The 15764-nt window shown below is 47.2% G+C and overlaps 1 protein-coding gene across 1 annotated transcript in view; it reads right to left on the bottom strand.

Moving 5' to 3' along the window:
• Window positions 1–7220: 7220 nt before the first annotated feature.
• Window positions 7221–15764, bottom strand: part of LOC306641168 (uncharacterized protein) — a gene marked incomplete at its 5' end in the record, with an annotated part of 214917 nt that continues 206373 nt past the window's right edge. Inside the window, 2 exons of the mRNA XM_079106078.1 lie at window positions 7221–10146; window positions 12203–12360. The remainder of the gene's footprint in view (window positions 10147–12202; window positions 12361–15764) is intronic.

Below are 15764 nucleotides of genomic sequence, written 5' to 3'. Positions count from 1 at the left end.
CCGGAGCCCACATGACACATATTTACCATAGTAGGATGGACACGTATAATCTTCCAACGATGGCTGAACTCAGTGGAAAGAATTGAGAAAAAATGTTCCGCCTAAATTTCAAGTTATTTTGACTATGGCCGGTCAGCCTGGCTCTTGGCTCAGTTTCCATCTGCCCCTGGTGGCAGAGAGCCAGTCACCTCCCTGGTCCTGGGCTGCCCAACTGTCTTTGGCCAAGTCCTCAAAGACCTCCCTTCTTCAGGGCCTTCTAAGCTCGACTGGAGCAAACAGTGGGTGCTTGAATCTCATCAGGTGGTAGGTGACAGGGCATCTTCTCTGTGGTGGCACCTGGTTGCTAAGGGACCCTGGAGGCCTCCATCATGACCCCTGGCTCCGTGCCCATCTACAGACGCAAGGACTGAGTCTTTATTCCCTTCGCTGAGGCTGCGGGTAGCAACCAGTGGTGACTTCGTCATGGAAGAACCCAGGCAATGAAACAGCCCCAGGTCGATCTGAGCTCCTGCAGGAACACGTGCGCAGTGCGGCTGGCGACCTGGAGGCTGTGGAGAACCAGAGGGTGCCGTGTGCACGGAGGCTGGGCAGCGAGAGGAGGACTTCCCGGCTCAGAGCCTAGGGTGTCGCCTTCCTGTGCCCAACGCACACCAAACAGCACACAGTGTGACCCCAGGTCCGCTAGACGTGCCTACTGGGAAGTGACCGCACCTGGAGATGGAGGGGAGGAGCCTGTTCCGGCTGACCCGGCTCAGAGAGAAGGCCAGCTGGCCCAGTGCGGGGGGACCCGAGATGCAGGGCCTTTCTGACATCTCAGTTGGCATGGCAACAGAGACCGGCACCCCAGGCTGGGTGCAGGGCCAGATGCTGGCGGATCCCCCAGACCCTTTTCCTTCCAGCCCCCAGGAGAGGACCCTGAGCACACGCAGTCCCCTGGAGGCTGGCCGTCTGTGGTCGTGCTTCCTGTGGGCTCCATCTGGCCGCTCTCCTGGGGGCGACATCCCTTCCACACTCACTAGCTCAGCTGCCCAGGGCTGCCAGCACCCTGGCACCTCCAGTGGGTGCCTCCAGTGACAGAAATGTATGGCCACAGTTCTGGAGGCCAGAAGGCCAAATCGAGCATCAGCAGGGTTGCTTCCTTGCCAGGGCTGCAAGGGGAGGATCGGCTCTGGTCTCTCTCTGGCTTGCAGATGGCCACACAGTACATTATCGTCATTTTATTTCTGTCTCTCAGTATCCAAATTTCTTGTTTTTATAAAACCATGAGTCTTATTGGACTTCAAGGACACCATAGTGGCCTCATTTTAACTTGACTATCTGTAAAGGCCCATCTTCAAATGAGTCCTCATTCAGAGACCTGGGGTTAGAATTCCAACTATATCCCTTTTTTTTTTTTTTTTTTTTTTTTTTTTGAGAGAGAGAGAGAGAAAGAGATACCCAGTTAGACCCACAGTGCACATGACAAAAAATATCTGGGGGTATCTCCCTTGTATTTCCCTCTGCCATCTTTACTAGATGGCATGCTATCATTCCTCCAACCCTCCCTGCAAACACAGAACCACAGGGTTTCAGAGAGACAGGGAAAGGGGGAGGTTTTGTTTTTACCAACGGAGTTGTCGACAAGGAGAGGTGGAGGTATGGCCAGGATCGAGAAGCTAATAGACTCCTGCGTACCTTGATCTGTGGAAAGAGATCACTAAGCGGGTCTTTCCAGAAAAATCTCCAAGATTTGAGATGGCCTTGGATGTGTGAGGCAGGTGATGATCCAGACAGAGGGTCTCCACAGGGCAGGTTGCAGGAAGGACATACTCACAGACAGGGAGCATCGTGTGTTTGTACTGTGGAATTGCCTTCTCACAGGCTTTAAATTTGAACCTTAAGAGGCTTGCAGAGAGAAAGCATCACAGAGTGAGGAGTCTGTAAGAGCATGGGCCGTGGAGACAGGCAGCCCTGCCTGGACCCCAGCTCTGCCCTCCGAGCTGTGTGACCATGGACAAGTTACCTTACTTCTCAGACCCTCGCTTTCCTTGTCTGTTAAATGGAGAGAGACGTGAGGTTTACGTTTGCAGCTTGAACTACCAACTTTATGATATAAAACATTGTCTTCATGTATGACGTAACAGGAGTGTAGTGGGCGGTCACTGAGTGTCATCGTGGTGGGTACAGGAGGAGGGAGGGTTGAGGTTAGCGATTTTCATTCTTGGCTATACTTGAGCATCACTGGGAAGTTTTAAATATCTGAATGTTTAGGCTGCACCCAAAGTTTACTAAATAAGAATATCTGGAAGATTCTAAAATGCAGCCAAGGTTGAGAGGCACTGATCTAGATTACTTATTCCAGTTTAAATTATACTGTGAGTTAATAAAATATCTACTCAAACCATTAAAAATCCAAAGGCATGCCATACATAGAGGGAAAGTTTCAACGCAGTTTCAAGCTCTGTAACTCTATTTAAAAGCACTTTGGAACTAAAACGAAATGAAGACCACATTTATCACCCTGAGGACATGTTCACTTTGACTGCCAAACACTTTTTAGATGTTAGAAATTAAGAAGCTTCAGAGGGATGTGCTTTGCAGACTGATGAGAATTACCCCGTGTTGTTCATACCCATAAACTAGGAAGTACTGGTGCTTTTCAAGCCCCTAACTGCCCAATCATTAGAGGCCTGAGTGCCTTTCGTTTCTCTTCCTCTTCAGTTTAACACACCCCTGGGTCCCTGAACTTCTGGTCCACTTGCATCAAGGGTAGGCTCACCCCTTCTGGAATCATGCATGGTCACATCAGCAAAGCAGGTTCCCATTAGGAGACAGAGTATGAACCTGGGGAGGAATGTATCCCAAATCCTGGGGAGCCCAGGGTCAGCTTGTGCTTACTCAGCAATCCATAGTTGTAGACATGCTTCCAAAGATATGGCCAAATTAATGGAGCCAGGATCTGGGTTTAATGGTGTCTCTTCAGAAAGTCAGTATCTTCTCCAGCATATCCAAGCCCTGAGTCTCCACAGTGCTATCCAGGTCCCTGGAAAAGACCCAGTCATTCTGGCAGATAGCAAGGAGAGCATTGGCTGGCTCCATGGTTAGATTGGCAGAAGGCATAACAGGAAGTCCAGCCTCAGATGCCTCATCTACTGGCCTGGCAAGTGGTTGATATCCCCACCTTAGAGATTTCTTTGAGTTGGAGATTGAAGACCTCAAAAATGTGCAAGTGTATTTTGGGGTGGAATTAACCCTGTAACACAGATCCATCATCAATTCCTTTGAACATATGATTATGTGTGTTGATTGGTCAACTATGAAAAGACGTAAAGAACAAGTAGAAAAGACTGAGGGCCAGTGGGGAAGATAAAGTGCGATGCGCCGTTTTGCTGCTTTCGTGAGACAGGAGGAACAGTGGTACCCATGCAGGTGCTGAGTAATCTCGGGGGACGTGCTTCATCGTCCACTGGTGCACTGGGCTTAAACAGGAGGTTCCGTCACACGGCATCCAAAGGCATCTGTCTTGAGCTGGCCGAAGGCATCAGAATGGAAAATGAAATACCACAAGGGGCACTCACACCCCCGCTGTTGGAGGGGTGCCTCCCAGAGTCACACCAGGGCGAGGGGTAGGTACTGGGCTGGCGGGCAGGGCTCTGGAGTGGTCCTCAGTGACTTCCCTCCAGCAGTCCCAGGGTGACCTCCAAGCTCTCCGGCGGCACAGGTGATGTTCTTGCACAGGGGCCTCTGCCTTTGCCAGCTTCAGTCCTCGGATTGCACTTCCCTGCGGCAACACTGCTCTGTGGCCCCTTGGTGCCCACTGGCCTCTCCCCTCTGCCTGTCTGACTTCCATTCATCCTTGAAGACTTGATCTGGACGTGGCTTTCTTCAGTGAATCCTTTGCAACTCCCCAGATCTCAGGAGCCCCTTCTTCCTGTAAATGCTGATAGCTGCCTCCTGTCATTACCACTGGGGCCTAAGTTGGGTATCTGTCTATGTAGTTTCTGTAGATAGAGAGAATAATTTATTCACTGCAGTTTAGGATGATAAGAAAATAATTAGATAGATGGGTGGATGGATGAAAGGAAAGTCTGCATGGCTGAATTCTGGATCTTTCTAGAAACTCCTGAGCCTGATATAGACTAAGATATGGAAAGTGGGACAGGTGGAATGTGAATACCTTGTATCAACATTTTGATTGTCCCTAAACTACTACAGTTAAATCTTAGTTGGAGTTTCAAAAAGCATCCCCAGCCCTATTTTGTATTTTATTTAGAGACAGGGTCTCACTGAGTTGCTTAGCACCTCCCTTAGACTGAGGCTGGCTTTGAACTATTGGTCCTCCTGCCTCAGCCTCCCAAGCTGCTGGGATTACAGGCGTGCACCACTGTGCCTGACCTCAAAAAGCATTTTAAACCATGCCTATTTCTTCAAGTTCTTCCCCTAACAACATTTTAAATGATTGATACATTTTGTACTTTTTAATATGCAGCTTACTGGTTGTCTCAAGTTTATATTTTGGGTCTAACTTTTTGTTATGGTTTAGATATGAGGTGCTCCCCAAAAGTTCATGTGTGAAAACAAGAACACTCAGGGTTGAAATGGTTAGATGATAAGAGCTATAACCTAATCCTTCACTGATATGGATACTGGGTGGTAACTGTAGGCAGGTGGGGTGTGGCTAGAGGAAGTAAGACACTGGGGACATGCCTTTGGGGTTTACATTTTGTCCCTGCTGAGTGGAGCCCTCTCTCTGCTTCCTGGTGGCCATGTTCTGAACTGCTTTCCTCCACGATGTCCTTCTGCCATGATGCTCTGCCTCACCTTGGGTCCAGAACTATGGGGTTGGCCATCTATGGTCTAAGACCTCTGACACCATGAGCCCAAATAAGCTTGTCCTCCTCTAGTTGTTCTTATTAGCTGTTTTGGTCACAGCAACACAAAAACTGACCAAAACAGCTCACTATAACTTACCTATTGGTTAGGCTTTTACATGTTCAGGATTTCACCCATGACAAATGACTTCACATGACATAACAATGGTGCCTGGTATATGCCAGGCCCTGGGTGAGGCACGGGACTCACTGTTGACTATGACTAATACCTGTGCTCCCGGAAGTTGACATATACCCGCTGCATTTGGGATCTGAGACTTCCTAGATGTAAAGAGGCGTCCCCACTTAAGGACAGAAAATGTGCCCTCAGCAGATGAGTTACTTTGCTTATAGTCACGCAAGCTAAGATGCAGTAGAATCGAGGCTCACGACCAGGACTGCTCACTGCAAGTTCAGCTATTTACAAGATGACCGGATCTAGAGGTAAGTTCGGTGGCCTGGATGTGTCCTCCTACTATGTCACAACAAAGGTAACAATCAATAAGCAATGCCAACAAGATCGAGGCAGACGGAAAAAGGAGCTCCAGGAGCAACTGACAGATAGAACCGAGAAAGCCGAACACTGAGCACAGGGTGGGGGACGCTGGGAAAGCAAGCGGAGCAGGCCGCAGGTCTCGGGGGCTGGGAGTCAGGGTTTCCTGGGGGGTGGAGGTCGGGAGGCTGCACGGAAGAGCCATCATGCTTGCAAAGGCAGCTTAGACCTGCAGATTCTACTCATCCTCCAGGCTTTTTGTACTCTGGAAAACAAACTTTTCTCTTAAGAAAAGTTAAACTAGAATAATTGGATTTAGGGGACCCTAAATCCACCTGAGGGCAGGGGGAGACGCTTCATGAATTGTGAAGGAATTAAGTAAAAGCCTCAAATTGAACAGTAATAATCCACTGTTTACTTCCCCAACCTTGCCCTTGGATAGCCAAGCTGTGCCCCCATCCAGTCTCAGTGGAATTTAATTATGTGCCTCAAATTTAATTATGAGTTGGAAAGCAAGTATCATTTCAAGAAGGAGAAGAAAAATAAGAGTCAAAAAAGAAAAGAAGAAAGAGCAAATGATGGGGGAAAATGTTTGCAAACCATATATCAGACAAGGCTTAATATCTAAAGTATTAAGGAACCCTTAGTTCTCAATAGAAAACAAAATGGGCAAAAACTTAACTAGACATTTCTCCAAAGAAGACATGCAGATGATCAAGGATATGAATAGACACTTAACCTCATCTATTGTCAGTGAAATGCAAATCAAAATCATAATGAGATATGACCTCATATCTATCCAGATGACCACTATTAAAATATACAGAGGGTTGGCGAGGATGTAGAGAATTAGACCTGTGCACACTGTTGGTGGAAATGTAAAATGGTGTAACCACTATGGAAAACAGAGTAGAGGTTCCTCAGGGGGGAAAAAATTCAAAATTCAAGATAAAAATAGAACTTTTATATGATTTAGCAATCCTAGTTCTGGGTAGTTCTGCAAAAGAATTGAAATTAGGATCTCAGAAAGATATCTGCATGCCCATGTTCACTGTAGCATCATGCACAAGGGCTGACGTGGAAACAATCTCTGTCCATAAATGAATATGGAAAACGTGGCACACGTGTGTCTGCGTGTGTGTTGTAGGGAGTAACCCTGGATTATGTGTGTGTGAGAGGAATATGATCACTTAATAACAGATTGCATAATTGCATATGCGCATGCCATATAGCTGTACCATACACCTGTATATTTGCTGTATGAAGCAAGTACATGTCCTACCACAGAAGGACAACAGTACACGACTCTAAGATAGTCAGAGAGTAGAATGGTGGTCGCCAGGCACCGGGGAGAGGGGACAGGCAGAGTGGATAGTCCAGGTTACGACGTTTCAGTGACGTTTCAATGAGTAAGTTCTAGAGATCTGCTGTACGGCGCCGTGCCTGTGAGTAGGAAGACTTCATTGTATGCTTAAAATTTTATGACGAGGGTAGATCTTCTGTTAAATATTCTTAACCACAATAAAAGGAATGGACAAAGAAGAAATTACTCAGAAAAAATAGAGACTGTGCTGGCTGGCAGAAAATGAGAACTTTGAAAACCAAAAATTAATGTTTTTAACTAACTCTTTACAGCCGTGAAACAAAAACAGTGCTGTAAAAAATAGGAACAGAGAAAGAACAAAAAATGTCTTGGAGACCTAAACATTACGGACATTTACTCATAAAGTCGATGCAATGTTTGGGAGAGAAAGTCAAGGGAAATCTCTTAGAAAATAAAAAGAGTAATGAGCTGGAAAACGGGAGACAAAAGAGGAAAATCAGAGAATCACCTCATATTTGATGTTTAATATTTTCTAAGATAAAATTGGGTTGTAGAATCATCAGATCCAGGAATTTAAGGTGGGGAAGGTGGGGGACAGGGCCGTAGGGTGAAGAGAGATGTGGCTGAAGCCGAGAGGTTTGCTCAGGACCCCTAGGGAGCTTCAGAGCACTGTGAAGACGCCCTCAGCAGAGACAGACCTCAGACGAGACCCCCAGACCAGTCACGTAGGAAAGGCTTGAAGTCAGAGGTTCTGAGCCTGTCGGTGGCCAAGCTGGGACCCACAGGTAGTGGAGAAAGGTTTCAGATAAGGGGGAATTTAAACTCCGACCAACACTCGCATACCCACATAAGCTGTCATTCAAACACGCCAAGTGTCAAATCATTTATCTCCCTGTATCTTTGTTTTAGAAAGTTGTTAAAGGATGTTTTCCATCAAAGAGGGAAATACAGAAAAAAATGAGGAGTCAGAATTCAGAATTCAAGAGGCAGGAGGCAAACAGGAAAAGGCACAGGACAGTCTCAGAGTCAAAACGAGAAGGCCCAAGAACACAGCTGTGAGCGGCCTTGCCACCAACCATCGAGAACAGCAGACAGAGGCAAGGGAAGGTGCCAGAGGGCGTGTCTGCCAGAGAAAAGACAAAACTATAGACTCTGCCTGTCCTTCACAAGAGGAAGCAGACCTGGCGGAGTTGGGGAGTGAGTTAGTGAGAGACCCACAAAAGCAGCGACTAATTCCCCTGAAGTGGAAAACTGGACAAGACACAGAAGCCAGTGGCACTGGGGGGCCCAGCCATGAAGTCCATTGATGTGACCCTGGCTGTGCAAATCCTGAATATTGACAGAGCCAAACCTGTAATATAATATTGCTGCAGTTTGGTCTTGAATGTCCTAAGAAGCCCGTGTGTTGAAGGCTTTGTCCCCAGGCCTGGGATGAGCACACTGGGACCCCAGCCTCTTCCAGTCTCTTATTTTGCCTCTGGCTGCCAGGAGGAGAGCAGCTTTCTCTGCCAAGTGCTACCACCATGAGGCACTGACTTGCCACAGGCCCCAAAGCAGTGGAGCCAACTGCCAGTGGACTGAAAACTTAAGCCAAAATAAACCTTTGCTCCTTTTAAGTTTATTATCTCAGACATTTTGTCACAGTGATGGAATGCTGACTAACACAAATATATTTGGAATACCTTTGTAAATGTGCCAAGAGAAGAAATATCAGAGCTAAGTCCTCATTTCCTATTGTAGGAAATCAAATGTCTAAACTTGGAAAATCAAGGAATGGATTGTAATGTTTACCTAGCAAATGGAGATTAATAATATAAGATGTGGCCAAAGGAATTGACTATCACATAGTAGTAGAAATTAAAAATGAAAAGAGATGGAACTACTATTTTTCATTGCAAACTTTGTGAAACTGTTTAAACTTCTAGACTACAATGTATATTAATTCGATAAACATTAAAAATTCAGTACATAGAAAATTAATGAAGGAAATTAAGTACATAGAAATTCAATGACAGGGAATTTAAAGACATTTTGATACTTTTTTTTTCTTTTGTAGCAATTTGATATGACTTGTAGAAATCTAAATCTAATTATGTCCTTGAGACACATTAACTTACTTCCTTTCATTTTTAAGAAGTCACGAATCATGATTCTTCCTCTGTTGCCTGTTGGGATGTTGTTGGTGACCTAGTAAATGCTTCGCTTGAGAACGAGGACATCAAAGCTCTCCTCTTGGCAGAGTAAGGATGTGAATCACCGAGATAGGAGCAGAATGTTCTGAGCTGACTCCAGCATTTAGCAGCCACTGATGCCACGTCACTACCAACATGCTGAGAACCCTGAGGTTGCGTTAACCTGGGGAAAACCGAGGGGTATTTGGCATGCTTCAGCCAGGTTTGATTAGAGACAAGAAACTGCTCAGTCTGTTAGCACACCACCTCAGAGCCTGCTTGAGGCTCTTCGGAAAGGGAAGCAACTTCTTAAAGCTGCGAAACATCTTTCCTGCGCTTCCTGCTTTGCTGAGTACCTGGGGAGGCAGGGTTCTTAGTGTGAGTAAGTGGGTTTTTCCATCCTCTAGTCTTAAAGCTAACTCATAAAATACACGAGGGACAGGAATCTGGTTACAAGCCAAAAACTCAGTTGTCCAGCCTGAGCTCAGTGTTTCAGTAAAACTGCAGCACATAGGAAATCAGGGTGGCCAGGCAAGAGTCTGCCCTCAGTCTGCCAAGGAGTTTGCCAACACTTGTTAAGTTAAACATCATCTTTAACTTGCCTTTTTCTTTCCCATTCCAAAGCACGACATGATGGCTGGGTGGCCAAAACACACTTTCCCAGGGTCCTTCATTTCATTGTGAATCTTCCTGTTGGATACTCAAGGGATATTTAATAGCAAGTTGTAATTCAGAGAAGGAAGAGGGGAAAGGAACCATTGGAGATGGAAGCTAAAGCTGTCTATTCTCAGGTCTGCCTGCCCCATGTCACCCTGGACACCCTGCTTGAGAGTGTGGATATCATGATTGGGACACACGACCACTGAGCCAGGGGCTGTGTTCCCTGGAAGAGGCATCCAAGCAGGCTGGTCCCCTTTCCAGGGCTAAGGCCGCTTGGAGAAGGCAGTGAGAGGGAACGACTGGCAAGGTTCTTCTCAATGAAAACATGCAGTGGCCCCTACACGCTGGTTACACGTGGAGGCGCAAATGAGCCACGTTTTCCTGAGCTCTGGGAGGCAAACCCAGGGGAAGATGAAGGTGGTAGTTTTCTGGAGCTCCAGGAAATGACCACGGGAAGATGAAGGCACCGTGGGGCCTGGAGGATGGAGGACACCACTCCGGGGAATTTCCCTGGGGAAGAGCACAGAGAATTCTTTGACCTGCAGCAGCAATCACCTCCCGGCTTGCTCACATCCGGCTGTCAGACCTGATGCACCGTTGCTGCTGTGGCATTGTTGAATTGAATGACTAAAAAGGTCGGCATCATTACTATGTGGTTTGAGAAGAAAGAAAATGCCAGGTGGAAAATCCGTGGGTCTCCAGGGCCTCTCATCCACAGTTCTGCTCTGATTTGCTGACCGTGCTATGACTCTGATTTGCTCCAAGGAGCAAAACCACCTGTGGCAGCTCCTGAGTCCTGTGGCCACCTAGCCCTCTGCTCTGGGTGGAACACAGGCCACTAAGCTTATGAGATTCGGTGTCAGGTCTGCCCACAGGCACATTTGCTGGTTTAAAGCTTACACACAGGTGAGATTAGCATATGAACTATGTGGCCACAGGAGAAGTTCTGGGGCTCAGGGCAAATACTTCAAGAAGAGGCCAAATAATCTCATCATGGATTCTTCGTATGACCTTACAGCAGTCACTAGAAACTGCTAGTTTTTCTACTTCCTGTAATGAAAATTGCTTTCTTTTTGAAGTAACTTGAGAGAAAATTGTAATATATCACTGATTCATAATTAATTCTCGAGATTTTCTTCCTTCATAGAATGAGACTAATAAATTATCAGTATGTTATGTATTAGAAATTAAATCATCTCCTGGCAATAGATAAGCAATGATTCTTGAAAAGGCTAAAAACTCTGACTTATACAACAAAAGACTTAAATTTTCATCTCACCTAGTTTGGTGCTGCTAGCATGATTCATGGCTTTAAATAATTTTATTTGTTTACTTCATTGTTTACTTTTTTAAAAAATATTTCTAGGTACTTCACAGCCACGATACTAAAGAAGACAAGTGTACATGTAGCAGCATGTAGAGCACTGTATATTGATGCCAACCAGTCATGTGAACAAAATTCCCAGAATTTTGGTCACTGTTTTGATATCGAGAACAGTCTTTGATAAGACCGTGAGTTTGATATTGACTACATGCCACCATCTTTTATGTGACAGCAGAGAAAAGCAACTTATTGCAATACTTTTTTGGCTATTTGTTTATCAAGCAACTTAGCAATGGATTAGCAGAGAGTTGCTTCTTAAAGAGTCAAGAAGCAGGAATTGAATGAAGCATGTGTTTCAGAATAGAGATGAAAACCTTGTTGACAACTTCTCATTTCATCGTTTTGCCAAGAGTGGTTATAAACTCACTCAAAAATGTAAAAAAAACTTCACTAATTTGTGATAATTACTACTAATAGTCACTAATATAATTACTAATATTATTTTGTGTTGAAGCAGAATTGAGAACAAAGTCATGAAAAGTTGGCAAAAATGCCCCAAAGGCAGATCTCGTTACTTCCGTAGGTATTTACTAAAATGCTTACCTCTTGCCCAGAGATTTTGCATTAGCCCACCTTTTCTTTATCCAGATATATATGAAATAACACTTACTCCCAACAAGACATGCTGTCTTTCCTGCGTTGGATTAAATGAGCACTTATTTAGAGCTTAGTCTACATCAGGCTGGGGCTTTCCATTGCAGAAACTGAGCTCACTCCCAGTCATTCATTTTCTGAGACCACCCCAGCACTTTACTTATACCAATACCTAACATTTTGTTTATATTAAAGGCACAAGTTAACTCGGTTAGGGCACTCGCTGCCCTGCTTTATTGCAAGCCTGACACTATACTTTGGGCATAATAGGTGCTCAATAAGCACATGGAGAAAGACAGAAGAGGCAGTGACCTCTTCTGATTGTGGACCATTAAGCAATAAGTACTATCATATCTAAAATAATAAATGCAATTGAATGAGAAAATGCAAATTGATCTTTAAAAATCCAATTACATAAGGACTTTGGAGATAATATTTGCTGTGTGTGTTTCTATTATTAGTGTGAATAAATTATTGTATCTCTTTAAAAACCCCCTTGGTTAAGTCAGGCAAGACAGCAACCCAGACTTGGGAATGACCACTGGCCTTAGCCACACCACTGCCCTATGAATCAAAGATTCTCGAGACAGCTGAGGATCAGGGAAGAACCAAAAACAACCTTGTAAATTCTCAGTCTTTTGCTTGTGCACAAAGAAAACACCCTATAAATAAACTCTACAAATAAAATTGAAACCCTGGAGGCTTGGGCAGAGTGAGGGGACTGACCTTCTGCAGGCAGAGCTGGGGACATGGGAGATTTGAGACAGGATCCACCAGTGGAGACTTTGGTTATAATCCCCTTGGTTATAAGGAGTCCTCATCAGGTCAAAAAATGCGTCACCAAGGGCAGGGTCCCATCCATTGCGTTCCAAACACCACGGTGCCTAACAGAGGGACAGGTGACGAGGTATCATTAGTGTGGGAAAGGATCTTTACCAAGATATAAACAAATAACTGACTGCTCACTCACTGAACCTGTTTACCTAAAGAAAGCCTCTCCCCCTGCTTGTGAGGTAAAAGGTAGTCTGCTGCATTTGGGGGGGTGCAGTGTCAGCTCATTCTTGAACAGGAACCAGCTGTGGGAATCTGGATTGGGGACTTGCAGGATAGTTGTCCATGGAGTAGCCTGGGGTAGAGGAGAGAACCCCTTTTCTAATGGTTAGTAAGCTTTCCTGCTCTTTGCTCTAGAGGGAGACACTAGCTCCATCTTCTAGGTTGTTTACCATACAAAAGTGCTGGAAAAGAGAATTTGCAGCAGCCCATGTCTCTTTTCACAAGGAATCTGAAATATGAGAGACTTAAAGAAATGACTCTCAACACACGCATCACATGCATCTGTTCTAAGTGGCAAAGAGGAAGGCACGCACATGAGAGTGAGCAAACACGTGGACTTAAACGCAAGGGGTGGTGTGCAGAATCAGAGTGTGCGAGCCTCTGAAAGAGAGGCTATTTGTCAGCCAGTGTGTCAGAGAAGACTCTTAGGAGATGGTAGCACTAGAACAGAGACCTGTACCACGGAGCCATCCGAGTATCTGCCAACAGCATCCTACACTGAAAGAGCAAGCCAGCCAAGGCCCAGTGCAGAACGCGGCTTGGTGGACAGGACAGGAAGTCAGCAGGAAACCCAAGGAGAGTGGCCAAGGCAGGAGCAGGAGGAGTTGAGGTTGGAGAGCGAATCAGGGACCAGGCGATGCGTGGCGCCCAGTGGCCTTGGTGTGCCGAGGAAGAACTTCCTTTGACTTTAAGTTGCATAGGTTGCATTTGGCAAGTTCATAAGTGAATGAACAAATGAATGAATGATTTCCCCTTATTTCTGAGTTGAGTGGACATAAAAGGGTCACAGGATGGGGACTAGTTGAGAAATTTTCATTCTAAGTCACTGCCAGGCCTAGAGGAGCTGGAGCCTCAAGAAGAAGGACAAGAGTGACACAGAGGAGCAAAGAGACGAGGGCGTGCCCCGCAGCCGCCTCCAAACAGCGGAAGGCCCGGGCCCGAGGCCCACAGGCCCAGGAGCACTGCTGTCCCATGCTGCTGCTCGCGCCCCTCGCCAGGCCTGGCTGCCTGTCCCTGCCCCTTCCCAGCTCCCCTGGGCATTTTCCTTCCCTGGCTTCCTTTCTTTTCCTCCTCTACACATTTCTGGCCTCCATCCCTCCTGCTCCCAATTGCCATTGCTCAGGTCTGCGGCCCCACTTTGCCTCCACCCGTCTAGCTGGCGAAAGGCTCCTTGTCTCTTTCTCCATAGCTCCGCGTGACGCCCTGTGAGGACTGCACCTCTCGCCAGTCAGAGCTTCCTCCTCCGCGGGTCCTGGCAGCGGGAAACGCCCTCCCCTCCTCAGGCTGGCCCATGGGCGACCGGGGAGGGCGAGACTCCCACTCCAGTAACACGGGGGAGAAGCACCCACCGGCCCCATGGTAAGAGCCAGGCCGGCTCTCGGACGCGGGTCTGGCACGTGGCAGAGGTGCTGCCCGTGCATCTGTCTTTTCACTGTGTCACCACCTACCATGAATCAGCAGGTCACTGGGACTGGAAAGTGTGTTTGATTTTATTCCACCAACCTCTTCCGAGGGTCTGTAGATGCCAAGAACTGCACTGGGCGCCCACTCAGACCTGCTGTGCGGCTCAGGGAGCACAGCACCGTGGGCAGGTGGGGCCTGCGCACCGCAGGACTCAGAGCCCCTCGCAGCAAGGGATACCTGGCGGCATAGCTGAGGTCACAGCCCCCAGAGCCGGATTCTTCTCATTGCCACTGAGTGGCCCGGCGGCTCTCAGGGCCTCAGCTCCCAAGGGCGGGCTAGGCTCTCCACTGTTGCAACCACAACTCAGCACCAACTGCTCTCTGGATTCTTGTCTTGAAAATCCAAGGACAAAATCCATGGGACAATGGAAGGCAAGAGTGAAAGAAGTAAGATTGGCTCAAGTGTGAAGAACAGAAACAGAGCTCTTGGGAAGGCACAGGGAACCCGGCAGGGGCTGCGGCAGGAGGGTGCTCCTCCAGGGCTTACACAGCACTTGGTCAGCGCTACAGGTCCAAAGGTATGCTACTAAGGGTTTGGAAAAGGGCCAAGCTATCCGTTAGCCCTGCCATCCTACGCATCTCTGTCCAACCCTGTTTTCCGGCTGCTGGTTGGGAAGCGGGAGGTGGAGGTCATCACATGGTGGATGCTCAGCTGTGCAGCTCCAGCGCTATGAGGAACAGGCGTTGGCATCTGCTCGGGCCGGGTTTTCCCAGCCTGCCACACCTCAGACCTGTGCAGGAGTGGTGGACTCTGCACAGCCGGGGCCTTGTGCTCACCACCCCACCAGCCAGCCGGGCCACCACTCTGCAGCTCCCAGACAAGGGCTTGGCTCCAGTGGGACAATCACACACAAATAAAATAGTCCAGGGTTGCAGGCCTCAACAGACACACTCACGGGACACAAAGTAGGCCCAGAAGATGGGGCATTAGTTGTTGATAAAGGTGAAAGGGAGGGCTGGAAAGAAATCAGAGAGGGCCTCACGTAATGTGTGGCACTTCAGCAAGCTGCATCCGGACCCAGAGCCTTTCCCTAGGTAAAAAGGCACAGAGACAGGCAAGACCTCCTCCGAGCAGCTCAGGATGGTGGCCGTGGAGGATGCAGAGTGCTGTTCTGTGTGACCCCGAGAGTGCTCGCGCTGAAACCTTAATTCTCAAATTCATACCTGGATGTTATTTGGAGACAAGGGCTTTGGAGGTAATTAGCGTTAGAGGAGGCGGTGTCCCCAGGATGGCACTGAGAGCCCTACCTCACCGTGTGGCCCCCCGGCCTGTCATGATGCAGCATGAAGGCTCCCACCAGATGCAGACACCATCCTGGTAGACGTCACAGCCTCGAGAACCATGAGCTAAATCAACCCCCATCTTTAGAGATTGCCCAGCCTGCGGCATTCAGTTATGGCAACAGAAGACGGGCTTGGATCCAGGGGAAATGAGCTCAATCAGAAGAGATGATGCCACAGAATCAATCAGCAGGGGAATCGCACTTGCGTGTGCTCGTGAAAGAATTGCGTCATGTTACTGTTCTGGAAGAACTACCAGGTACCTGCCCTGCCCTTGATATTTGGTTGCAGTGAACTATTTAAAAAATGAGTTAACACCTCCACTACAGAGAGGCACACATATGTGCACGTGCACCTGACCCAAGCAGTACGGAGAGTCAGCAGAGAGTCGTTATTGCTTCGGACAGACTTAGAAAGGATTTCACAGTTTTAAACAAAGTTTGCTAAGGATATTTTCACTTTAAGAGTTAACACATTTTTATTACAGAAAG

This window comes from Sciurus vulgaris (genome assembly GCF_902686455.1).
Source record: "Sciurus vulgaris genome assembly, chromosome: 12".
Taxonomy (NCBI): domain Eukaryota; kingdom Metazoa; phylum Chordata; class Mammalia; order Rodentia; family Sciuridae; genus Sciurus; species Sciurus vulgaris.
Note: the sequence above shows the minus strand (reverse complement) of the source record. Positions and strands in the feature narration are given on the sequence as shown.